Here is a 27,982-nt window from a genome sequence, read left to right as displayed (position 1 = left end):
TTAATTGCCCATGTGCCCAAAATCTAGACCCTGCCAAGCATCTGGTTAATAGAGACTTATTAAATGAGCAAATGAATTCTTCTACTCACTTCCTTCTGAATAATAATGTTTGTGGAGTCTTATTCATTTGGGCTCCCCTGATATGACTGAGAAGGTTCCGCAAACATATTGTAGATGGGTAGTCTGCGTGAATTGACTTAAATTGAGGAAAAATTTGGTGGGACTTGAATTTAGACTCTCTTCTAAGTCCTGGTCATGAGGTGATTTGCACCTGCAGCAAAGTGGAGATTATGCATTTGGTTTATTTGAATTAGACATTTTGCAGAATGGATTTCATGATCAGAAAATGCCTAAATTTGTTAACTCAATAGAGAGTACCTTGCTGCATAATTTTATGAGTCTAAAATCAGTACTCCATATATTTAACTCAAAAGTTTTTGTTAGTGGTGTTTATTAACTTCATGGCTTTTAAAACCCTTTCAGATTTTTCTCTGAACCATCTAGAGTTGGACCATAATTTGTGCATAATTCAAATTGCAGGAATATGAAGGAAGAGAAAATTCATGTAACACGAAGTACATTATTTTATTCACTGCCTTTTAAATTACTCTGCTTAGCAATGCAACTAGATATTTTATTCTTCTGAATTGGGGAAAAAAACTGTGAAAAATAAAGGAAGAGTATCCACAATTATTAAAAAGAAAAGTATCATCCTATTACTTTATGTAGTACTGTCCTGAAAACTTCAATGATTCTTTTCTAAAAAGTAAAGTCGTTTGGGGAGATAAAAATATTTTCAGATTATTTAAGAAAATAAGCTTGAATGTGAGAGATATTTTTAAATGTTTCTTGACATATTCTCTGTAGCATTTATCAAGACTCTTTCAGTCTCAGAGAGTCTCAAAAGTTAATAATGGTGATTAAAAAATATATAATACTGAGAAAGAATTCCAAAGCTCTTTTATAAATTTGTGTCAGTTCTTCAGGTTTGTTGCCTCCCTGGTGGCTCAGACTGTAAAGAATCTGCCTGCAATGCAGGAGATGTGAGTTCAGACCCTGGGTCAGGAAGATCCCCTGGAGGAGGGAATAGCTACCCACTCCAGTGTTCTTGCCTGGAGAATTGCGTGGACAGAGGAGCCTGATGGGCTGCAGTCCATGGGGTTGCAAAGAGTCGGACAGGACTGCGTGACTAACAACAGACTTTCAGGCTTGTTAGCAAGGATAGCACTGGGGCTGACACCCTTCCAGCTTGCCTCCCAGTCTGCTGCTCATCTTCCTTCCTGGAGCCACTTCAGAGAGTAAACCACGCCACAGTGGGTCACTCCACTCACATAGCTGGTTCTGTTTGGAGTTTACGTTTTATCCAATTGATTCATGTAAGTTGGAATCTTTTTGTTTTGTGATATACGTCTGCCTAGGTTGATCTCTTATTCCATAAATATATGAAGAGCCAAGTACTTTGGAAAGGGTTTTGTATTTTTTGTAAATGCATTAAGTCAACACTTAATAAAAGCTGATTCAAACATTTTACTTATTTCACTGCTAGTTACTTAGCATCACTATATGAAGGGAATAAGAAAAACAAAATGATTGTCAAATCACGAAGTTTTACTCTTCTTCAGCAATCTCATGATACATTTGTTTCAGTGATATTTTTATCCAGAAGTGATATTTTGCATGGTTTTCATCTATTCAGACAATTTCTAATTGCCTGTATTCATTTAAGTATAGAGACTAACCATTGTTTTAAGTTTATTGGGTGTCTAAGCATTGTGTGGCTACAGAACATTTCTTCTCAGTTGTCCTAATGGAAGGTATTTGGCTAACAGGTGTACACAGCTGTTTGATAAGTGACTTTTGTTCAAGAGTGTACAAGTCCAGTCTAGACTTCATTATCCATTAGGTACCCACCCTAGCTAGAGCCACATTTTAACACTGCATTCTTAAGAGCCGTGTATGTATCATTTTCATGATCACTTGGAAAATAGAATAATTATGATAAAAACCCTTACTAAAATCATCTTCTTATTGTATAGTCACTTATTTCAAATGATGGTTAATGCAGCCAGAAAGCCATGTTTACATAAGTTGAACATTGTCTTAAATGTTCTTTTATAGAAATTGACTTCAGAGTACGATTCTCACTCTTTTGATTCTTCTCTCATTGTGTTTGATTCATGTACTATCCTCATCCCAACTTGCATCTCTACCACTGGTACTTTGAGATATGTATTTTTCCTGATATTTGTTAGTAGAACTAGCTTTAAAATTAATGTTTTAGTTGTATAAAATTGGTACAAGAAGTCTAGTAAAAGGATGTAATTTTTGAAAATATAAAGTTTGATTCTATTGGTAATGAATATTGAATATACACTTCAATATATAGTTCTAAAATTCTTTAATCATACTATAATATCTAAGTAGATACTAATAACCTTTTATTAGCAACTATACTGCTAAGGAATATAAAGGACTCTGAATTATTTCTTTTAGTCATTTAAATTTCCTTTTGTCATTTTGGAGATGTTGCAACCTAAAATATAATACAGTTTGATAGTTTTCATTCTAGATATATAAAGCCCCTACAGATTGAGTCTGATTGTATTGGTTGCATTATAAAATCTTCAAGTAATAGTTGGCTTGCCAGGTGGCTCAGTGATGAAGAATCCTCCTGCCTGCGCAGTGATGCTGGAGATGTGATTTCGATCCCTGGGTCGGGAAGATCCCCTGGAGTAGGAAATGACAACCCATTTGTGTTCTTGCCTGAAAAATTCCATGGATGAAGGAGCCTAGCAGATCCCAGTCTTTGGTGTCGTGAGAGTTGTACAACACTGAGCACACACAGACACACGTGTGCGAATAATAATTACCCCAGTGCATTTTAGTACAGTTAGAATCCTTTAATCTTTTTGAGATGCTGAGAATAGATTTCATAGTTTCAGATACCTAGGATAAATAATTATAGTCTATTCACACAACTATATAAATGAATGTTATTTTAATTTAAAAATATAAGAGAAGTATATATCACAAAATATTGACTTTTTGCACCTTAAGTTAGCTAGCTGGTCAGACAGAATGTGAAATTTACATTGATAGTTTATAGATGTTAGCATGTAGAAGCTTAATGTTAGTAGAAAAAATCTGTCAAATTTTAGCAGGTAGGTATTCATTGAGTAAATTCATTAAATCTATATCCAGTACTTGTAAGACAGGTTGATTGATATCAAAATGTGTGGATATTTACAGGAAGATAAAGCAAAGACTTAGCATTATTGTAATAATTAAGCAGAGCAAGGTTTAAATTGAAAAGATACATTCTTCATTTAAAAATTCATTATGTATAAGTTCTTAATGATATATGTTATACAGAAACACACACATATGTACATATCTATGTAGGAATGTTGTCAAAGGAATTGCCAAAGTCAAAGTCAATACGTGAGACTAGAGGTTTCTCCCGGCTCCGTATTAAAATGAAGGGCGTTCTGAACATCATGACAGTGCTGGAGAGCAATGGCCTGCAGGCATCTACTCCAGCTCTAAATTCTTCCGTTCTCTTGTCTTCTTTGGCAGTTACCATCCATGTGCTCTTAAAGCAGTCAAAGTAAGACACCAGATTTTACTAAAGGATTGAATTCTTTGTAGCGTGACATAAAGGGTGGATGCTGGAGTCATATTGGGTATGGGGCTCCAACCCCAGACCCGCCGCTCACCTTGTGCAAGAGAAGTCTGCTTTGTCCAAGTTTCCTCAAGTGTGAAGTTGATGCGATAATGCATTACTGTAAGATTGTTTTGAGGATTACATGAATTAATACATGTAAGTAGAACAATTCAGGACACAAGGGTCAATGATCATTATCCTTTTTAAATTTTTTATATTCAAGAAATTTTTCATTGGAAGATTTTTAGGTTTTGCTTTTTGAGGACTGGTCTAGGACATAGATTTTATAGTTACCTACATCATCCTACAAATTAAAGTCATTAAAGGCAGATTTACTGCTTGATTTACCTTTACAAAGTTGTTTTTTAATTCTTGTAGTGAAATGTTAATAGTTTCAATTCATATTATTAAATTTGAAATAGACCTGGGGAATACCAGGTTTACCAATTCCTGGAAGTTTATGAGTTTTGAAATATTGATTAACAACCGATAATTTCCCGAAGGAATTTTCAGATTCATTTCCCTGAAACATCAGAGAAAACTGAACTTTAATAGGGTCAGCCATTAATCTCTTTGAAATGAAGTTGAATGTTTAGACACAAATCGAATGGATAAATATATTGAAACCTTTATTGTAGATATTAAACCTTGGATGACATTTTGTATTAGCCACATATCACATGTTTTCAGTTTATTTTATTATGTCTGTGTGACTTTTTTTTTTTTTAAAGAAACTGGTTTCTCAATACTTGTAAACAAGAAAGATTTACCATAGCATTCAATAGAATAACCAAAATTACGTGGGGCTGGCATTGAGATATGTGATTTCTTAAGATTTAGACAGTTGAAGCTTATGAATTTATGAATGTCATTTATTTTCAAATTAACTAGAAACAAGTAAATTAAAAATACTTTAAAGTGCTTAGCACCACCATATTCTTTTCAGAAATACTGAAGAATTTTTGTTTCCGTCTGAGAAACCAAAATAGTGCCACACAGGCCCAGTGTAACTCTAAATAATCAGTCCATGGACAGAGGGAATCTTTTAACCAACTCTTTCACAGAGAACAGTGTCATTAATAAACAGAATTTTATCCTCAAGTGTGTCAATTTTTGACCAAAATCTAAACTGTATTCTTTTTCATCAGTGCACCCCATTCATCACTGGGGATAAATTCATGACTTTTTTTTTTTTTAATGCTTACCAAAGTTGAAAACAGCTAGTTAACATTGTGCAGTGCCAAGTTCTACTACTTAAAGTTTTTGAAATGTGTCTCAGTTTATTACCTTAGTGTGTCTAAAATAATTACAAAAGAATTAAATATTGCATATAAAATACTTACCATATTGTTACCTGTTACCAGTTGCTCAAGAGAATTAAATATTACATATAAAACACTTACCGTATTGTTACCTGTTACCAGTTGCTCAGTCGTGTCCGACTCTTTGTGACCCCATGGACTGTAGCCCACCAGGCTCTTCCCTCCATGGGATTTTCCAGGCAAAAGTACTGGAGTGAGTTGCCATTTCCTTCTCTAGGGGATCTTCCCAACCCAGGGATCGAACCCGAGTCTCCCGCATTCCAGGCAGATGCCTTGACCTCTGAGCCACCAGGGAAGCCTGCTATTATTTCTGTGTAGAAAGACATCAGTGTGTGAAAATGTGAATTTTTATCTTAAAGGAGATGATTTTTATCCGTATAAGGTTTACCAGTACTCTACAAAGTTAGAGATGTTGTATAACTAGGGAGTTGAACGCATTCAGACAAACTGCTGGAAGTAGGTTCGTGATTTTCTACTAAACAGTTTTCAGCCTCTATAGCTTTGGACTTTCAGATCCAGATTATTACTAGGTTATTAAATCATGCAGATTCTCTCTACTGCCTCCTCTGCAATGTGCCTTTGGGGAATTTTTTTTAATAGGAAATTATTCTGCATCATCTTTGTAAAAGTTATTGTGTCAGATTATAAATTTCAGCTAAAATATTGTGTATGAATTTTAGTTATACTACCCTGTGCCCAATTACTAGTTATAATTGTAAGTTTGCAGAATGGAATTTATTTGTACTCTATATATTGCCAGTTTTTACTCAGGTACTTTATAAAAGCTATAGATTTAAATCCAATTTTTATAACTTAAATAATAGTTGTTTGTATTCAGTTTCAATTTTGAGAAACTTCTTTGTAACACATTTGTGACCCAAGTCATTACCAAAAATTGTGCAAATATAAATGAGATAAACAAATTGGAAATAGTAATCTTATATGAAAGCTTATAGATTGGTGTCTTATTTAGTCTTATAACTAATTATGTATCTTATCAGACTATTAAAATTCTTTCCAGAGGTCCTGAAATTATTCTCTCTTTTTTTAAAGTCATTGTTTTATAGATGAGTTACTAAATGAAAAAAATAAAAGTGGTAATAGAGGAAGTTGGCATGGAGAATTCTTGCTGTTCTCAGCTCTTTTTATCTTTTTCTAAATATAGTTTTAAAATATTGTTCAGGTCAGCTGATGTAAGCAGGGGAGTGCTTCTTCATGACTTCTTTCTTTCCCAATTATTTCAATAATGTTTTGATGAATTAAAGTATGTAAGTGAAACAAAGAAATCAGTGCCAAGTTCTCATATTAAATTGAGAATTGAAATTGCTAATTCCCCAGATATTTTTAATATATTGCTAATCTCAAGACCAGGACTAAATTGGTATTCCAGGACTGAAGTGGTAAATTTTTAATAGAGATGTCTCTTACAAGCAGGTCTTATTATAACATACTAGAATATCATTTATTCTTTGAGGGTGTGATTTATTCTATTTAAATGTAAGCCCTGTAAAGGAGATGTGTTCATCTATTTTTACTCTAAGTACATAAATATGTCTGCTGCTGCACTCTAGTCAGTAGATGTATTCAGAAGCCACTATGCCTACACTCTCACATTTCTTCTGTAAATGATGAATAATATTGATAAATGAAAATTACAAATCTGTAATAGAGCTTAACTATTGAACACTAAATCATTCTGTTACTAACTCTGTGTTTAAAAAAATGTCATTCCTACACTTGAAAAATATTGTATGCTTTTGCTGCGATGTAAGCAGATGTGCATTTGAAAGAAAATTCACCTTGCAACCACAAATAATTCCCTCTAAGACTCAGAGTGCCATTTTCAAAAATGGTTCAATTTTCGCAATAGAATATTTAAAACCTCTTTCCTGCCAGACTTTACACTTCACATGTTTGGTACAATTAAAAAAGGAGAGTTGGAGGAATGGAACTCTTCCATCTATATTTTGGAAAAACATATTCACTCACCTCAATTTGTCAGTGTGCATTAAGAGGGAGGTCATTATGCAGGAGGAAAAGAAGAAGAAGGCAGCTCTAACTCATGTGACTGACATGTACTGAACATGGCCATTAATACAACTTGGCAGTGACCTTGGCAGAATTACAGGTAATCTCCTTGCAGGGATAAACTGTTTGAATGATATTTCTACCATGTTAAGCACAAAGAGAAGACCCTTTGGAATTGTACACTTTAGTTTTCTTTTATCCTAACAAATACATTTTTTAAGTGATCTCTTAATGATTTTCTTTATCCCTTTGCTCTCTGAAATGACAGTTTATCTAAAACATTGTTGCTGTCATTTTTCCATCGTTATAGGGAACTATTATATATTGGTAGCACTTTTTTTTAAATTTTTATTTATACTTTATTTTGCTTTACAATACTGTATTTGTTTTGCCATACATTGACATGAATCCTCCATGGGTGTACATGAGTTTTTATTATAAGTGTAAATCTATAGTCAAATTTTATTATACCACTCATAACCAAAGTTCTAAAAAGCAGAAAACCCATAGAGAAGATACAGGTTGAAAACTCACTGTTGACAAATTTCTGTGTATTTTATAAAAAGACTCAGCACCATTGTTATTATCGTTACCTTGCAACCACAAATATTGGAAATATTTGAATTGTGTAATATAAAGCATGTATTTCTATCATAACTTCTTAGATTTTGCAAAAGAAATTCCGAGTACATCACTACTTATTTCTTCCTACTTCAGGGTAGGTGGTCACATAAGAAGGGAACTGTGGTACATAAAAGATTCAGGTAAATTAATGGAAAATGTCACAGCAAATACTAAAGTTGTAATCTTATTAAAACATTCTGCTGCCACTGTAATCTCATATTTAGTAATTGTCTGTACTAAAATGCCTATAACATATAAGAAGCTTCACAAAATGGAGTTTGGGCTTGGTAAAAAGCCTCGAAGCAGGTTATAGTATCTTACATTTACTCCTACGTCACATTTCAGTGCAGGAAATGAGCAGTGACTGTAAAGGAAGAGCATTTTTTTCCACAAATGTGGATCCATTTACGAACGATTCCTTCCTGCATTGTGTCTGGGGTCTTCTGGCCATTTGAACCAGCTGTTGACAACAGCATTGAAAGGGGCCATTGACAGTGGAGGATCTGACAGTTTCTGTTTGGTGTTCAGTATTCATAATTTTGATTCTAGTTTAACTTTTGAAAGGAAATTAGTTAATTTCTGCAATTAAAGCAAATTCATTGGTCATTTTATTTTTGAGTTTCACATACATGTACAGCATTAGAAAGCTGCTTTCAATCAATGAGGCATTTATAGTGCAAAAGGTAAATTATTTTCAAACAGAGAACCGTTAAGAATCATTTGATAAGAAGGACTTGGAAATTTATTAGGGAAGGCATGTTCAATAGATTACAGTATCCTGCATTTCTCATCAGTGTACCTGTAAATTTAACCTTTAGCACCTATTTCCAATTTCCTGTCAAGTTGATCTATATAATCAGAATTCCTTATTATGTTTATGTTACCCAGGAATCCACCAAATGGAAAATTAGAGGTATCTTATCTCTGGCTATAATTTATAAGTAAACGGTTGCTGGCATTATAACATTATTTAAAATCTTAACCATGGGGGAAAAGAGTTGTTCTTGAAATATTGCAATAGAAGTACATTAAGTTCAAAGAAAAAAGAAGCATAATTTCAAGCAGTAAAAAAAGTTAAAGTTACTTAGTATTTTTGGTGTATTATATTTAAGGTACAAGTATGTTAATCTAGTTTCAAAGGATGACGTGGCAAAGTCAAAGAGAAAATGAAACACCCTTCTCTATTCTGGGGGAATCAAATTTTGAGGTTCATTTTTAGATAAAAGTTCAGATCATGAATATACTGGATTTTATTTATTTTACTGTCAACTGATTTTGGCCCTTCATATATAAAATTTTAAAACTAGATGATTAAGATATTTCATTAGAGTTTTGTAAGGCCGCCTAACACATGAGGCATATGGTAGAGGAATACAAGCTTGGAATCTCGAGTTAGGCTCTCTTACCTTAACCCAGTTTTGCTACTTACTTATGGGGTAAAGTTGGGCAGGTTTTATATTTTTTCAGTGCCTTGATTTTTTTTCTGAATCAGAAATGTAATATGAAGCATAGTCATGATAGTATACACTTATCCAATATAAGGTTCAGTTGAAATAATAGAAATAATATTCCTGGAACATGTTCATTCAATGAACTATCACTATTATTAGCATGATTAAAAATTGTTTCACAGGAATAAACTATCAAACCCTAATTAAAATTCTATTGCCAAAGCTTCGAATTTTACTGTTTAGATCTTTATTTTCCTTCCATGTTTCCAATCTGAAATAGAATCTCCTAACATGATAATGTTCTGGAGTAAAGAAAGCCATAGATACTAGTTTCAATAGATCATAAAATCTTTCATTAAAAATGAAAGAGACGTGTGTATCATCCAGACAGTGCCTCTCACTTTCTTGTAGAGAAACTTTGTATTAGGAAAAATGGAATGAAATACAAAAATTGAATTTCAGAAATATTAAAAACTTAATTTAAATGTGATTGTGTAGCATACATTGTCTGCTTAGTAATTGGTCTGTCTGACTTTTGCACAATGTCTCAATAGATATTTTAGAGATAGATTTGGGGTTTTTTAAAACTTAATTCCCACAATTTATTGTTTTACCATTGATTTTTAAAAATAAAACTTAAATAGCACATGCACACACAAAATATTTGAAAATATTTTAAGTGATGGAACGTAGTCTGTGTTTGGGTAATTTAAGCATAGAATACAGTTAAAGTTTTCGGTTCAGTTCAGTCACTCAGTCATGTCCGACTCTTTGTGACCCCATGATCTACAGAACGCCAGGCCTCCCTGTCCATCACCAACTCTGGGAGTTTACTCAAACTCATGTCCATTGAGTTGGCGTGTTAAAGTTTTAGGGAAAGGCAAATGGCTAATGGATAAACAGACCTAAATAGAAATGCTTTTTATGACGTGATTTAAAAAAAAGAAACAAAACACAAAAGAAATCTAAAGAGACATTTTGCAAAGGCCTTGCATTTAAAAAAAGTGAATTAGGGGACGTGTTATGAGAGACAAGGCAACACCACGCCAGGTATTAGGATCTTTCAGAGTAACTCAGTCTGTTTATCTCCCAGCTGTCTATCAATCAGTGATGTGCCCGTCTCTGTATCATACTCCACACTCTCCTCCTTCTAGAACAGAATTGGAGGAAAGGCAGAAGTTTCTGTGGGTAGATGGCTGTGATGAGCATCAGGTACCCTCTCCAGTTCAGAGTGGGGAGGCTACCCTATGGAGTGTTTGCATTAACACTGTTTGTTTAACTTAAGAAAAATATATATAGGATGGTGTCCATCCTGATTTGAAGGCTTCTAGCAAAGAAGAGTTGCTCTCCTTCAAAAGCCTTTGAAAACTGAATATAGATTAACATCTTTCAAAAACTGTTATTATTTAAGCTCATAAATATGTGGAAAATTTACCTATGAAGCTGGCGTATTGGCATACATCTAGCCACACAGAAGAGATATGTGCTCCCTTATCTGACTGTTTTCCTGAGAATCTTTTCAACATACTTAATGAAAACTAAAATTTTGACAAAGAATCTTCACAGGATCTCCCACTTCTTTATTTACTGTTATTTTGATTGCTGATACTGTATCCATAGAAGAAGAGTTATGACCCACCTAGACAGCATATTAAAAAGCAGAGACATTACTTTGCCAACAAAGGTCCATCTAGTTAAACCTTTGGTTTTTCCAGTAGTCATATATGGATGTGAGAGTTGGACTATAATGAAAGCTGAGCACCGAAGAACTGATGCTTTTGAACTGTGGTGTTGGTGAAGACTTTTGAGAGCCCCTTGGGCAACAAGGAGATCCAACCAGTCCATTCTGAAGGAAATCAATCCTGAATATTCTTTGGAAGGACTAATGCTGAAGCTCCAATACTTTGGCCACCTGAAGCGAAGAACCGACTCACTGGAAAAGACCCTGATGCTGGGATGATTGAAGGCAGGAGGAGAAGGGTATGACAGAGGATGAGATGTTTGGATGGCATCACCAACTCAATGGGCACGAGTTTGAGTAAGCTCCAGGAGTTGGTGACAGACAAGGAAGCCTGATGTACTGCTCGCTAAGAGTTGGATACGACTGAGCAACTGAACTGAACTGAACTGTATCCATGAACTCTCAGGGAAGAATTTTTCTTACTGTGTATCTTTTATTTTTTCCATACAGTTGATGCCTGTAGTTCTACTTCATTTCTAATCTACTGTCTTTCATTATACAGTAGGGAGTCACTTATCATCCTAGTACAATTTGCTGTTGAGTCGCTTAGTCATGTTCGACTCTGCAACCCCATGGACTGCAGCATGCCAGTGAGGATCTTCCCTGTCCTTTACCATCTCTTGGAGTTGGCTCAAACTCGGTTATGCCATCCAACCATCTCATATTCTGTCGTCCCCTTCTCCTGCCTTCAATCTTTTCAGCATCAGGGTCTTTTCCAATGAGTCAGCCCTTCGTAACCAGTGGCCAAAGTATTGGAGCTTCAGCATCAGTTGTTCCAATGAAATCAGGGTTGATTTCCTTTAGAATTGACTGGTTTGATCTTTCAGTCCAAGAGACTCTCCTAGTATAATAGAAATATCTAAATATTCCAGTCAAACCTTAACCAGACGTATAATCAGGAAATATGAAAATTAGTTGGCTTTCTTAATGTTTTAGAATTTATTTCTCTTTGAGCAAAGCAAAGACAATATTATTCATTAACTTGGCTGATTGACCAAAGATTCATACTAATTTAAAGTCTAGTCATAAGCAGGAATTAAAGAGCTAAAGAAATTAACAATAAAGATGAATTTAATGAAACAGATCTTCAGAGGACATGGAACTGTTTAAAAGGTATTTTTAGAAAATTTAGTATATAGGATAGAGGATTGCCCAAGTAGTCAAAAACTACTTCATCTTGTATCACAAACATTTAAAAAGGGAGAAGAATGTCTGGTTGGCTAAAGAAAAACCTTATGAGGAATGGGAATAAAGAAGTATTCTGAGAAAAAAATTTTTTGATAATATGAAAGTGAAAGTTCTAAGAAATAGTGAAAGCTTAAACTTTAGTAAGGGGAGTCAAAATTAAGATATGATATTTACAAATTTATTCACTTTAACCAAAAACAACAAGGATAAAAAGGCCATATTTCATGTGGAGGGGAAAGTAAATATAGATAATATCAGGAATATTTTAAGTTCCATGAAGGCATGAATTTTTCTCCGTTTTACCCCTTGATAGATCTCTTAGAATAGTGCTTGGAACATAGTAGTTACTGCAAAAAAAAAAAAAAAAAAAAGTTGAATGAAGGAATGAAGTAAATGTTTCTATGCTTCATTTTTTCCTTTATTAAGCAGTAAAATGACCTCATGCTTTTAGCCACATATGTGAAATGTAACATGTACTTAGGACCTAAGCAATCAAGTGATATAAAATAACAAAGCAAATTTCATGGAACTACTGGGCAAGTCTCACTAAAGCCTAAAATAATCTTAGTAGCAGGAATTCTTGTAACATAATGCCATTGCAGGGCCACAAACTACTGTTCTTAAGGATTTTTAAATAAAGACTAGAAGATAACCATTACAGTGATGACATTTAAAAAAACGGATGAACCAGAGAACCATCTTTACTCTCTTTGCAGACTTAAAAATATACAAGGAAAAACATTGCAATGATTTGTTACACATTTGTTATATATCCTGTAACACCCTGGGTGTCAGTATTAAAACTGGTCATGTCAGTATGGTTTAACTGTCTGAGTGTGAAGAAGGATAGGTATAATCTCAACTCTCCAAGGCTTTTGATTTTGTTCTGTATGACATCCTTGTCCTTAAATTGAGAAAATATTCTCAAAACCACACAGATTTGAATGGTAGCTAAAGGAATAGTGAAATAAATAAATTGTTCCTTTAATTTATAGAGTCTTGTGTAAAGAGACTTTTTGAGGTCTGATTCTTGAAAGATGAGATCAGAACTCAGCATGACCTTGGTAAAACTGGAGAAGTGGTCAGAAATCATGAATACCAGGAGAAAGAAAATAAATTCTTTAAATGTAAAATGTGGAAGAGTTGGCTGGAAGCAAATCTGGCAAGGGAAAAAATGCAAAATTGGAATAAATGAGAAGGTAAACATTTACTTTAAAACTCATGCAGTGTGTGGATAATTAAAAATATGTATCTGATAGGAGTATACAAGAGCCTTTTTTTAGTACTCTGTGTATTTTTGGACTCCAGAACTAAGGTATGACTTGAAATGAAGAGCCACAAGGCTGGGTGAAAAAGAACAGCAGAAATAGGTGTAATTCAGTCCGCAGGCTTAAAGCCCATGACACAAAGATGTGACCATCCAGTGCCGTTCTCTGTACAGAGGTAGAACAGGGCTGGACATAAAGTATTCCGTGAGGGATTAGCTGTAAGTAAGAATTTCCTGAGAGTGAGAGTTGTGAGGTATCAAAATAGGTTACTGAGGAAGGTTATGTTGCTCCTTTTTCCGGAAGGCCTTAAAAATAGGAGAGGTGGAATCTTTATGAAATAATTTGGGTATAGTATTATCTGAAGGAGGGAAAAGTGATATGACCTTGCATGGCCCCTGCCGCTATTAATAGCCGGCATTTCTGCTCTTACCTTGGCTGAATGGAAATGTAGATATGTGTTTATACCCCCCCCAAAAAAAGACATTTTTTGCTCTTTTTTAACGTAGCAAAATTTATCTGTCTCATAAAGAGGCATTTTAAGGCAAGTGAAATGTCCAGGTGCATCCTGAAATTCTCCATATTAAATTTAGAGAAGCAGTTAATTAAATATTCATCTTAACTATATTTTGTCAAAGGAACTGGGGAGAGACTGTGCCATTTTTCTTTGTTTTCCAGTTCATTAAGCTATAACAGATGGACACTTATCTATAACTTCGAATGTTGGACTCCTGAGGAATGTGCCCAGATATTGACTTGGTCTGTTCATTACTTTCTTGATGACCAGTGTGCTCCGCCACCACTTCTCAAATCTCTTAGTATTAGATCCACCCACAGGCATGAGTGACACCAACGTAAAACTTGTTCCAGAGGTGTCTTCACTGTGAAAGGCAGTATTTGCCAATAGGTCCTTTCTTGCTAAGTTAGAAATCTCAGAGGTTTCCTGTTTACCACAAGCTCTCTCAAAGCGCCTGGGATACATGGGTAGCCATTTTGAGCTTTCACTTTACAGTCACCTGCCCAGCATCTTAGATTGAATTCAGACTTGGATATAACGCTTGAGGAGTTTTTGAGTGGCTCTGACCCACGGTACTCATCAGCTGGTACAGTGAACATGTGTAAGTACATAAATGAAGACCTACGTGCCTTTATCTATACCACAGATTTCTACCTATGAAAGGAGGAGAAAAGGCTGATACCTGCCCAAAATATACAAACTTACTACATCGGCATGTGCTGTCATGCACTGTAGCTCTGATAGAACAAGCTGTGTGATACTTCGAGGGGAAAAACGATGTGAACTTGTGTAACACACTGGTGTGTGATTTTTCTTCCAGCTCTCTTAAATAGATTGCCAATACTGTCAACTGTTTTTGTGCAGTTAATGTGTGTATTATATTAGCTGTGTGTCTTATAAACTTGATAGCCATAAAATTACTTCTAAAAAGAATATATTCCAAGAGTTTGCATTGCAGTTATATCCAGAGGTCTCCAACACAAAGAATTCTAAATCAGTAGGTAAATGTATAAAATCCTAAAGTGGAGACTCTTCTGCCTATAGAGGGATATTGTAGTAGACCATAATTGGAGAAGACGGAGGAGAAGAAGGAAGAGAAAGAGAAGGAATAGAAAGAGGGTGGGGAAAAGATAATGACAGGGTTTTGCCAGGCTTAGTTAGATCCAGGTTAGAAACCTACTCGAGATACTTTGAAGGACTGCAAGATGAGTACCCCAAGCCTGGCGATAAGTTGTCTGTAATACTTCTCCGCAATTCTCATCTTACCATAAATGAGGTTGATCCCCTGACCCATCTTCAGGAAGACACCTGTTTTGATGGTTTTTACCAGGAGTCAAGATGAATATATGCTGATTCACACACACTCACCTGCTTTCTCTTATGAGCCACCACATTCATTTGTGGAAAGGAAGGGGGAGAAAACCGTTGGTGCTGATCACCCAGTAAATACTGACATTTTAATGGAAAGTATCTAGCTCAAGTTTCACTCTGTTCCCCTGGGAGCACAGTGAAGTAAACTCTCTTTTTGCCATCAAGGGTAAGAAAATGTTAGATACGTTAAAGAACACTGAGTTTAAAAGTATTTCTTAGATTCCACTAAATCCCTCTAAACATCTTGTTTTCTGTGTATAGTTTTAAATTTAAGGTACTCTTTTTGAATATTACCTTGCATCGTAGAGGAGTAGCAGAGGGTGTGGTTCAATTACTAAGTCTAGGACTAGGTTTGCAGGCATTCAAATTATAGCTCTAACACCAGCTCTGTGACCCTGGGCAAGTGATTTAACTTGTCTGTCCTCCAGTCTTCTTTTTTTTTTTTTTTTTTGTTTCCTGTCAAAGGGAAATGGTAATAGTTCCTGCCTCATAGGCTGCTGTGAGGGTTAGAGTCAATAGATGTAATGTTTTTAGTGCCATGATATTTTATAACTTACATTTAGTAAATTTCTAAATATAGTTAGCAGTCCAAAGTACATAATGTAACCTTGATCTTAACTGCTTATTTTGCTTGAGACTGAGGTGAACCAACTTTTCAAGGCAAAAAAAAAAAAAAAAATTTGAAAAAGCGATTATATTTACCAGGCAACTAAACATTTTTGTCAGCTTAATTGTTTCTCTAAAGCATTCTGACTTCATTTTGTCTTACAACTTTATTGAATTTATACCATTTAACTTCACAGGGGGCTTTAGAAACTGAACCCAGCTCCCTTTATATATCTAAGGAAAACAAGACTCAACAGAGTTGACCAACCCAAAGACCTGCAACTCGTGGGTAACAGAACCCACATTAGAGTCCAATTCCAAATGGAGCTTTCTTCACAATGCACTTTGGAGAAGGCGATGGCATCCCACTCCAGTACTCTTGCCTGGAAAATCCCATGGATGGAAAAGCCTGGAAGGCTACAGTCCATGGGGTCGCAAAGAGTCGGACACGACTGAGCGACCTCACTTTCACTTTTCATTTTCATGCATTGGAGAAGGAAATGGCAACCCACTCCAGTGTTCTTGCCTGGAGAATCCCAGGGACGGCGGAGCCTGGTGGGCTGCCGTCTATGGGGTCGCACAGAGTTAGACACGACTGAAGTGACTTAGCAGCAGCAGCAGCAGCACAATGTACTTTACTGCCTTTCAGTGCTTTGGCCTTTGGACACAAGTTACACTAATTACCAAATATTTTATTAATATTTTTACTTTAAAAAAGTTTTCTGCACCTGATGTTACATTTGTGTTCCTTTGTCGAGCTAAAGAATAGTTTGTTCCTATCAGCTGTTATTCAGCAGTACTGTTGGGTTTTTCTTTGAGCCAGTCACCGAGCTAAGTGTTGTTTTAGAGCATTTGTGTTCACAGGAAAGAAGCCTGTTCCTTTCTTTAAAGCTAGTTATTTCCCAAGGGATATTCCTGATAAATTTGGAAATACTCCAGATTCTGATGTCACACACATTAAGGAATATGAAAAGTCCTATAGCAGAGAAATCTATTTTCCTGATTTTTTTCATCTTCTAACTTACTGTGGCGGGGGGGTGCGCTGTAGGGTGGGGAATCACTTGTTGGCATCCTCAGAAACCAGTGATCTTTGGAATCCACTTTGGGATTACTAAGGAGAGTCATGAGCTTGCTTCCACCCTTGGGTGCTTTTTGTAACAGACCCTAAGGTTTAGAGAATCGGGATGAAAAGCTGCCTGTGTCAGTAACTTCTCATGTGTCATAGCATGGTCTGTTACAGGGGAAGTACTGTAATACTTTCCATGTAGTATTATCTGCCAAGGATGACATGGGCTTTCCTTGAGAAGAGCCTGGGACGGAATGTGTAGACGTGCTGAGATAAGGAGCCACCCGCCAGGCCTTGGGCCTGGGACCCGACTCCGCTCTCCCTGGCCGGCAGCCCCCCGCCCTGTGCAGCTTGCTTGCCTGTCCTGCCCGCATCTTAGGAAGGAAACATTCTGTTCGTCTGAAAACACCTCTATTCCTAGCTCTTTGACAGTTTCACTTTCCATATCCCCTCAGTTCTAAGCATGTAGAAAGAGAGATAAAGAGAGGCGATGAAATGAAAAATCAAGTGGGGCACACAGAGGGAAGAAATTCGTATTTATGTGCCTGCTTTGTGTGCAGTTATGACTCGAGTTTTGAAGGGAGAGAAGCATCCTCCACAGATCACTGGACAAGATGGGGAGGGACGTGAGTGTGCAATGTGAAGTATTGGTTGGCACCGGGCATAAAAGAAGACGCTGTGCTAGTTTTTATTAAAAAAAAAAAAATTGTCTATACTGTGATTCATTTAGGAAAGAAAAAAAGCAGCTTGACTTAAAAAAAAAACTTCCAGATTTTCAGGGTATTTGATCAGTATGAAAACAGATGAGTGTTCATTTAGGCTTCTTGGTAAATTATACAACTTTAGCATAAATTATGTTCACCAAACAGGACATAAGAGCAAAATGATGGAATAAAGGATCAAATTTATACCACTCCCCCCGCCAAAAAAAATGACAGAGGAGAGAGAATTTAAAATGTATGTCCACTTTTCCTTAAATTAAGTTTCCTTGAATAGGAAATTTTGACCCTTCCCCTTACTTAAAATTCTATACTCTTTTAATGGACATTTATATTTTACAACTTTTAAAATCAACGTGCCTATTGTCCTTCACTCTAATTTCCTATTTATTAGAATTTGCAATGCTTAAATTTTGTATTTTTCCTCTTAAAAATGCTTTAAAAAGTTGTAGATGGTTCAGTTTGTCTGTTCCTTCTAAGTAGGAAATTAATCTCTTTGGCTTGAGGCTACCTAGCTTACTCTCATTGGATGCTTGTGTCCAAAGACGTGTGAATATTTCCCATACAGTGAGACACTGGCATTATCTCAGATCTTAATCAAAACTGTGCTGATTGCTTAGGAGTTGGGCCCTATGAGAGAGGAAATAAGTCAACCTAAAACAGTGATTCAGTTACATTAGTAATGTTGTAAAGTTGTTTATTTCTAAGAGAGTTTTAAAAATACAGGTTAAAAAATATAATTCTTATTTTATATTTGCAGAAATTTTGTGTTGTATTTGTCAGACTGCCCATGGTATTATCTATGTTTAGCAATGCAAAGTGAACTTATATCCCCAAGACTTATTGATATTTCAACCAATGGGCATTAATTACTTAAATGAAACAGCCACATCTCAAGGGAAGATACACTGTTAGAGTCAACTAATATAAACTTAGAAATGTTTTGCATTATACTATATTCTCCCTGTTTCAAAGTATTTATAATTTCCATAATATTAAAAAATGTTAAAGTGAAGAAAACAAGTTTACACAGGGTAGTCAAGAAACTGAATTGCATCTAACTGAATTTTTGCAAATGAATGTGGATCTATTATTTTCCCTGAGCCTCATAACCTCCTTATAAAATATATGCGTTATTATTCCCATTCTCTAGCTGAGGCAGCTGAGGTTTATGAAACTGAACTGGCCAAATTTGTACCACCAGTGATGGGTGGGGTGCCGGAATGTTCACCCCCCAAATACTGCCTTGCTCCATCCGTTGTTTACAGCTCGCCTCGGATGTCATCTTTTCAAATAACCCTTCCCTGACAGCACTAACCACCTGGGCCCCTTTCCTATGTCGTCACCCCTTGCCTAGCCTGCTCTGCTGTGGTGGTTTCTCTGTATCATTTTTCTATCTGCAATCATTATACAAGTCCCCTGTCTCCCTTAAAGTCTCAGTTTCATGATGACCGGAACCTTTGTTTGGTTCACCCTGGCGTCTCTGGCACCAAGTATAATGCTTGACATATTTATATCTCCGTGACTGTTGATCAGACTTTTTTCATTGATATGTGTAATATTAAACAGCATGATTTTGGCTCACGGCCTCCGATGACATTAGCTTAGCCAGGATTTGATTGGCCGTGTGGTCCAAGCTAGAGTTTAGTTTAAATTCTATGGTGAGCACACACCACATATAATTTCATATAGTTCATCTGCTCCAAAGCTGGTTCAGATCGCCTGCCTCGTGTCCTGTAAAAGGATCTGCACTGCCTTCGTGCACCTTAATCTCATTTCTGACATTTGACTGTCACCCTTCCTGACCACCAGCCCTGACAAAAGTTCCGAAGTATTAAAACTTGTGTGTTACACAGCCCTGGTGTGTTTTGTAGTCAACAGGGCAGTCATGTAGAGTCCTCTTGTCCTGGAGTTTTACACAGATAAAGGGAGGATATAGTTTTGAGAGGAATGCTCCAACTACAAAGTGCATCCTGAAGGCCATTTAGCTCACAATGAAGGTCTGTGTTTAAAATAGCACTATAACAAAGTAACTACAGAGTTTTGGCAAGAGCTTCAACTATTTATAGAACTAAGTAAGGCATAGTAAATAGGGCTGCAGTACCCAGTTCTCCCTTGCCATAACCCCAAACTTAGGAGAAGCACTGTAATTATATTTTTCAACTTAAAAAAAAAAAATCATAGTAGCCATTATCAGTTTAACCATACGGAAGCTCAGGCTGGGATTTCTTTTTTAAATGCATACTTTTGATTTTCAACAGCTGCACTGGGGCTTTAATCATATATTATCTTTATGAAGCCTTTTTCTAACATATGTTAATTGGCTGTTTTCTGTGACAAATTATGAGCTCTTACTTTGATGAGGTTCAATTGCAATCATGTTGGAGTCGAGTATGTAGAGTTTCCACCCCTGCTAGCTCCTCAAACCACTACAAACATCCGCACGTCACTGCAGTGCTGAGTAATGGCAGGATTTGGGCTGGCTGATTTTGCTACAGATTTTTTTTTCCACAGGATATTTTCAGCTTCTTTGTACTAAATCTGTTGCAGGGTTTGCCCTTTTTAGCAGAAGCATGCTCTAAAATTAACATCAAATCTTATTGGAGATTACTATAATACAGTGAGAAATATTTCATAATACAGCACCCAGCGTCTGTTTTGCTTTACTAACATTTTAATACATTTGTTAGACATTTTGTAGAAGAGTCAGTCAGTTGTGAGGCTGGTAAGTGTTTTCTAATTCATCAGCGTTTTGTAATGTATATTTTGAATTTTGCTCTTTTGAGGAAAAGAATAGTGACTTATTGAGTAGCTGACCAAGTGTATATTTAATTATCATAAAGAAAATGCACATACTTTTTTGTTTGTTTCTAGGTGTTGCCAAACATCAGTATGCTAAAGATTCCATTGTATTTTCCTTTTTCTTTGTAGTCACATCTGTTGGTCAGAGATAAAAAGAATTACATGTTCCATCAAGGTTAATGTCCTATGAGATGCATAACATCCATTCCAGTCGTCTGTCCTAATGTCAGTTTTTACATATGATTAGGATGAGCAGATATGTTCTAATCCATCTACTCTGAGAACTGTGACAGCCTGCATCAGAAACCAGCAGATGATCACTGATAGCTATTGTTAGACTAGATATAAAAATATAGTGCATTTGTTTATATTCAGAGGAAAGTAGTCAGGTCAATGATTAAGGCCTTCAGAAACTGTCAAACACCAGTCATACTGGGATTAATTTCTCTCTGTTTCTGCCTTGCCACCTAAGGTAAAGGGTCTGTAAACTGAGGTTCTCCAAAGCCAAAGCTTGGGGTCAAATTTCCACATAGGTATTAGAGTTTAGAATAAGATGAGCCAGATGTGAATAGGAGCTACTCCTCAAGAGGCTGTTTTTAATCAGCCGTTTCCCAGGAGTAACACACAGTCAATGAGCTCTAAATCCTGAGGCTACCTGCACACGTAGGAAGGCCTGGGAACATCATTACAGAACTTGGATTTGAGCATATGTGGAAAAATTAGAGCAGAAATTAAGGGTAAGAAAGGTTAACTTCAGAAGTCTTACTTTGGTACTGCTGTTTTAGAGGGTCTTAAAGAGATCATTTCAAATTTTTTTTTAAAGGAATGTTAAACTTAACTAAATGCAGGTACTACTCTATTAAAAGAGCCTTGTAAATAAGCCAAATGAAAAATTACTATTGATTTATGTTCACCAGAACCATTTAAACATGCGCATTACCTTGAGAAGGTACACATGCATCAATTTCATCCTGAGTAAATAAATATAAAGTTTTATTTTTCATTAATAGCACTATGGCTAGAGAGAAAGTCTTCAGGAGTCACACGTGATGTTGGAGTCACACGTGATGTTTCAGTGTGACTCTGGAGTCAAGAGGTGCCCTGTCTTGAGCTAGTGGACATAGGAAATTTATTGTAGTTCCACATGATAAGACACATATAGTTAATTGGCTTTAAGAAAATAAACCAAGGTAAAGAATGATGTGTAAATGAAACAGGGAACTTGACACTTGACTGTATGGAAGCCCGTGAGCCATGTGGCTTAATTGGGGCCAGTTGGGATCATTTAATGATTGCTGTCAGAAGATCAGATTTAATTCTCCTTATAAGAAGACCACAGTGGGACAGAGTTAAACAAATTGTCATCAGAGGTTTCAGATGAACAAAGCCTTAATTAGGTTGATTAGGATGCTGTAAAGGAGATGAAAAGAAACAGAAAAATTGATGAATCACGGGCTTCCATGTTGAGCCATATATAATAGTAATATCAAATATCTGTATTTTGACTTGAGATATGATTATGGTATTTTGAATATTATGTAAATTATCGTAGAAGGTTTCTGTGTAAACACTTTACATTTCTAAAGTTTAGCTAGAGACAAAAGTAAATGACATTCAGTGAATGTAAATAGCAGATGATTTATCAAGCATATTCTTCTTAATGTAGAACAAAACCATTGGCAGGAAGACAGTAGTATTTCTTCTCATTCCAAGGTCATTTTTAAAATGTTAATAAATTGGTAAAGTAAATAACAACAGAGGCAAATCATTTTCAAGAACGTAAGTTTCTATCATGTAACGTAACATTTGAATACAGATTATTATTTTATTACTTAGCCTTTACTTAGAATGTCCTTTTAACCATTTATATCACAATCCTAATAGTATTATGATCATTTATTAGTGATAATACTCAGGACTACGCAGGTGTCTTAAAATGCACTCGTTATTTACACACATATTATGAAAAACTAAAATGTGTTTTTTCTATTTGTTGCAATTTTGTGGGAAAATATTCCCTCTGCACAAACACACACACGCATGCAAATGGATTAGTAAGGGTGAAAATCTGTCTAATACACATAGGCTTTTGAGGAAAAAAAATTGTTGAATATTTACATTTTAATAATGAAATATGATGTATTAAAGATTAAGAAAATTGAATAAGATTTTTTCAAAAGAATTCAGATTTTTATCATAACAAGATGAAAATTTATAATAGCACATCCCCCATTTCAAGCCTGGTGTGCTTTGAAGGCTAACACTTTTGTTTTGCTGATATTGGTGTCATACAGTGCTTAACTTGCTGTGTTCAATAACAGCAACAGGACATCCAGATGCATGTGCTTTTGGAGCGGTTACAGCTGGGGAACAGAACACACTCTGTGATGCTTGGTAGCTCTTGCTTTGTGATGAGGACAGGGCTGGATCTGTGTTGGTGGTGAGCCCTGCCCCATCACTAAATGGCCTTTAGAAGAAAGCAAGGTGGACTTGCTGTTGTGAAAAATCAGGAAACCAAAGACTTGATGGAACCCTGACTTAATTACTCAGTATGATGCGGAAAGACTAAAAACTATGGTGTGGTTGGATAGCACAAGGCTTTTGACATCTTTAGACCATTCGGAGTTTATTTTAGCATGGGATTGGAGAATACTGTTTAAGCTCCACTGTGAAAAATATGTCCAAGGCAAAATATAGCATGGATGATCATGACAGGGAAGCTGTGCTTCCCTTGTGTTTATTAAATTGTTTATAATGAAATACAGTTGTTTAAAGATTTCTGTCTCTTAAATTCTAGTTTTGTGTAAATAAAATGATTTATATCAGTGATAATGGCAGGTTAGGCCCACTTACTAAATTAATTGCAGGGGTTTTCAAAATGAGTTCTTTTTTAGCCTTATTATATTTCTGACATACATTTCATCTCCTTTTGTCCTTGGGGAAAGATATTAAAGTAGGACTAGAAACATTAATGTAGAGTTTTCAGCAGCCGTGGTCATTGGGAAAATTGATATATTTCCCTAGTTATTTCCACTTTTGCAGCCTGAAGCTCTTCCATGACTGATACTTATGAGAAACTTCTTAATTTTTATAACACTGTAAATTTTTCTTCATATAATGATTATTGCTAATGGGTAAATGAGGTATTACCTTCAGAAGTTGCCCATCATCATCTCTGCAAAGTGAGGTCTTCATGGTATAAGTAAAGACTACACGGTTCACTTGATAACCTTATTGTGCATAACTCTCAATTTGCCTCAAAACTGAAGCAGTCTTAGAAGTAGTAAGCCACGTTCTCAGTCCTACTTTGGACCTAGCCCTCACCTACCGTACTACATTTAATGATTACACTATCCTAAAGATGAAGAAGTCTTTCCCAACTGTTTTGTAAGGCAGGGGGAACAAACAGTGGTTCCAAGTGATTAAATTATTAGTCTGTAATCAGCCTCCACTTCTCACAATCTCTTATCCTATATATGAGATGCCATATAAATACAATGAAAGATTAAGTGTGATTATCAGTCTTCTTCATGTATAAATGAAAAATGTTCTTAGTAGTCATTAAAAATAGTGATAAAGACCTGAGAGATAAAAATCTTGATGAATTAATTCATTAATCAACCAATAGTTATTAGCTCCCACTGTACGCTTGGCACTGGGGTAGAAACTGAGGATGCAAAAGTCAGGCAAGCCAGACTTGGCCCACAGATGTTGTGGAAGTCAGCAGACAGAATTTCTATTATGACATGTACCAAAGGAAGGCACGGCGCTCTGAGTCCTCATAGGAGCATTTGATGTGATCAGGAGTGTGGAGTGCTTTCTGGGAGGTTAAACAGGCACTGAGTCAGTAAGGAAGGGAAGAAGTTAAGGAGGCACAGAGGAGAGGGAGGAACATTCCAGGCAGAAGGAATTGCATATGCAAAGGCCCTGTGGTAGGAAGGAGCATGGCGGGTGTGAGGAACTGAAAGACAGTTGACATTATTTATTATCTGTATGTGTGACATTATGTTACTGTTTTGAAAATGACTCAAAATTAATCATATTAACTTGGAATAAATCAAAAAAGTAACTTTAGTTTGGCATGATGGTACTTAGCCGGTGGAGAAGAATGGGTAAATTTATTATCCTTAAGAGGATGCCTTTGTTATGTGTCTTCAGAATGAGGTCAGCTTTCATTCATACCTAGGGTAATATAGCATTCTATATAATACATGGTAAACTTAGAAATGGAATAACTTTCAAGACCAAGGGAATATTCCTTAACTCATAAGATATCACACAGTTGTCTAACAATACGATTAATAATTATTATAATATCTTTGGGAGCTCCTCGATCTGGAAGATCCCCTGGAGGAGGAAATGGCTACCCACTCCAGTATTCTTGCCTGGAGAATTCCATGGGCAGAGGAGCCTGCCAGGCTACAGTCCGTGGAGTTGCAGAGAGTTGAATGCAACCGAGTGACTAACATTTTTGAAGTTCAGAATACTTCTTAAGAGAAAAAAGTGAAAGTTCTACTTGTTCCTTTTAACCAGAATATAATTAAAGGCCTCATATGTCTTTCAAATACATCATAAAGCAGAAAGTTAAATGTATCTAGATGCAGCATAATGAGCGAAGTTTTCCACTTAAAATAATAGTGCATCATTTAATTGTTTGAATTAGTAATACAAGGCTTGAAGCAACTGGGCTTATGTTCATTTTTGTCCTTTGCTAAGTAACCAGCTTGTATTTATTTAACCGTATAATTTCTTGTATGATGTAGCATGCTCGGTTTTCAGCCTTGAGTTATTACAAAACGTTTTATGAAGATGCTAATGTCAGTTAAAATGTGCATCAGTGAAAAAGTTATTTGCTAATGTGAGTAAAAGAAAAACAGAATTCTTCATTGCAAACTGACATCACATTTTTAAATGTTTTATCATTATTCATAGGCTGTTTTTATTTAAGTGATTGTACTGTGCTTATTGTAGCAAAATACATGTTTTGCAAAGATAAGTTTAGCAGCAGAGAATTAATTTCTTCCCACATCTTTTAATGTGGCATGGCAGTCTCACTCTAAGATCAAAACATAAAACTGAAGGTTATGTTTAATTTCTAAATCAAAGTGTTGTGGGAAGATGATTGAAATCTGAAGATGACTCAGATCCACTTGATTTGTGGTTTTCTTCCTACAGAAATCTTATGGTAGACTGCCATTTCCATGTTAGAAAGAGCCTAATAGTGATGAGATTAAAATAAATAGTTTCACTATATACTGAAAGTTTGTTAGTTACTTTGATTCTTAATCTGAATTCTTGTTAAGAAAATTGGAAATAACTTAGGTATCTCTTGAAAAACTTAAAATTGAAAAACTTAATTTGAAAATTTCAGTAACTTTGGTATCTCTTTCCTCTCCCCACCACCATCCAGTATATCTTTTTTTTTTTTCCTAAATGGAGGCAAAGAAGTAATCTGTGTATTTTCCAACAAACACTGATTTTTTTTTTCACAATTTTCATGATTCTGTTTTTTACCAAAAAAAATAAATAAATAATGTATCCATTTGGCTCTTCGCCTGTATAGAATTCTTCATGTGCCTCGAGGGAGTGAATTAAGGTTATATGGCTGCATGAGCTGTGTTAAGATGATTTTGGTGAGGCGTGGTAAATGGTTATTGCTGTGTATCTCCTACTTCACCAAAATGAACTTATTTGTCTTCTTATTTTTATTTCTTCCAGCAGTCAGACAGAATACTAACCTAGAGCTGAAATGGATTTTTTTCTTCCTCAGGTGTCTTAAAAATAGGAGTCAGAAATGTCCCGTGTCTGGAGTTCTCTGCTTGGCCCTTATCTGAACCTCTCAAAGGCCTCCCTGTGTGGGGTGTGCAGCCCAGCACCCTCAGACAGTTCTGCTCAGAGAAGGAAGTGAAGAGTTTTGGTTCCCATTTTACACTTCTGGAACAGTTTAGGGAAGGAAGCACCTTTACACCTTTTATTGTTCGTGGTTGCTGACATCATATCCTTCCCTGACCAGCCTGTGCGTGTTTCCTGCCATTCTGTCAAGATTCTTCTGTGTTACTGGGAGGGATTTGTGGGAGGGAGGGAGAGAGGAAGAGAGCAAGAAAGAGGGGGAAGGGGGAGGAGGTGTGTGTCACTCAAGGGAACTGGTTTGTAAATGCGAGAGTCCCGGGTGGGTGAAGGAGCTTTAGCATCTGTCCACAAGAAATCCTTCTCTCCTTGGGTCTCAAACCACTTTGCCTTCATCTGTCTGCTTATGCCAAACTCAAAGTGAACAGAAGCCTGCCATAATGAAGTTCCCCTTTTTTTTAGTAAGCAGCCTGATTTTATTTTTCTTATATTTAGGTTGGCAAAAAGAAAAAAAAAAATGCAGAAGACTGTAGTATAGAGTGTAACTATGGTAGGCTGTTGTTTTTTTTTAAATTACTGATTGTTTCTCTGTAGCTCTGTCATTTTCCAAGAATTCTTCTTTTATGTGGAAAGAAGTAGCGGCAAGGCTGCTGGAATTATTTTAAGCTTATGGTTGATTGTACATAATGAAAGTTCTCAGTGTAACTCGAATACTACTACATGTAGTTTAGCGGTTATATCCTTTTCTTCATATACATACAAAGCAATTTTTCAGATTAATGAGATTATGTAATCTCTTTTTCAGCCTCTCTAGGCCTTCTAGAAACTAATTCTTGAAACCAACTTTGCAGAATAATTTTTGTGTAAAAATCAGGTTGAAAAAATAGTTATGCTAGGAAAACAGCTACTGAGCTGTTATTGACCTTCCTAACTCTTTGAATTTTTACTGACAACTTTGAAACATGGTGACCCATAATCAAATAGTCTTTAAGCCGAATAGTCCAAAGCACATTTTACTTCATGAAAACAGTCTCATCATCACCACATCTGCTCCTGCATATGTACTTAATCATATCAAATTTTGCATTTCAGAAATGTTCAAAAAGCAGCACCCTTCAAGACATATTCATCTTTATGGGAAGTAAGATATTTGAATGCTATTAAAATTTAACCTTACATTCTCTCTACCTTGTATATTTCACAAAGGAAAGTATATTTAATGTCATTTTTAATCAGCTATTTTATATATTTATACATATTGATACAAACCATTTCTTTCTGGCAGAATATGTCCCATTATGTTTAAGGATTAAAAAAAAAAATATTCCTTGCTCTGCTCTTTTTAAGAAATGTCCCTTGTTTCAAAGTTGTGAAATATGGGGTGGTGAGATGGAAGAACTCTCCTAAGTTTGATTCATCAGGAGCTCTGTCCTTTGAGGAGACTCTTCTCCAGGGATGTTTCTCTACTCGTTTGGTTATTTGTATTTTGAAATCAGGATCTGCAGAGGTTCTCATCTTCCCCGCCTCGTTCCACTCTCTAATCTGTTCACCCTGACCTTCCACCTTAAAGTGAATAAGCGCTTAGGCAGGCATAGTCCTGTAAGCCGATAGTGCCACCGGCCTCAGCTCAATGAAAGAAAGGAAATTGTCCCATATGCATTTGCTGTGGATTCATGGGTTGGCTTTTCTGTGACCGAGGAAGCCTGCTTGTCTCTTTGGGGTCTTGCACATGCATGGGAAATACCATTCTAACGTGCTGCTTGCTTCTAAG

At 36.0% G+C, this 27,982-nt stretch overlaps 1 protein-coding gene across 49 annotated transcripts in view; it reads left to right on the top strand.

The window, feature by feature from the left end:
• The window catches only part of MEF2C (myocyte enhancer factor 2C), a 178,324-nt gene that overhangs the window by 46,124 nt on the left and 104,218 nt on the right, over positions 1 to 27,982 (top strand). Inside the window, exon 3 of one of the 49 annotated variants that reach the window (XM_060415305.1) lies at positions 1 to 27,982. This exon is cut by the window's left edge and continues 24,436 nt beyond it. The exons of the other annotated variants lie outside the window; for them this stretch is intronic. The gene's annotated coding sequence lies outside the window, so the exon portion shown is untranslated. 49 annotated transcript variants of the gene reach the window in all.

Source organism: Ovis aries, chromosome 5 (genome assembly GCF_016772045.2).
Source record: "Ovis aries strain OAR_USU_Benz2616 breed Rambouillet chromosome 5, ARS-UI_Ramb_v3.0, whole genome shotgun sequence".
Taxonomy (NCBI): Eukaryota; Metazoa; Chordata; class Mammalia; order Artiodactyla; family Bovidae; genus Ovis; species Ovis aries.
Note: the sequence above shows the minus strand (reverse complement) of the source record. Positions and strands in the feature narration are given on the sequence as shown.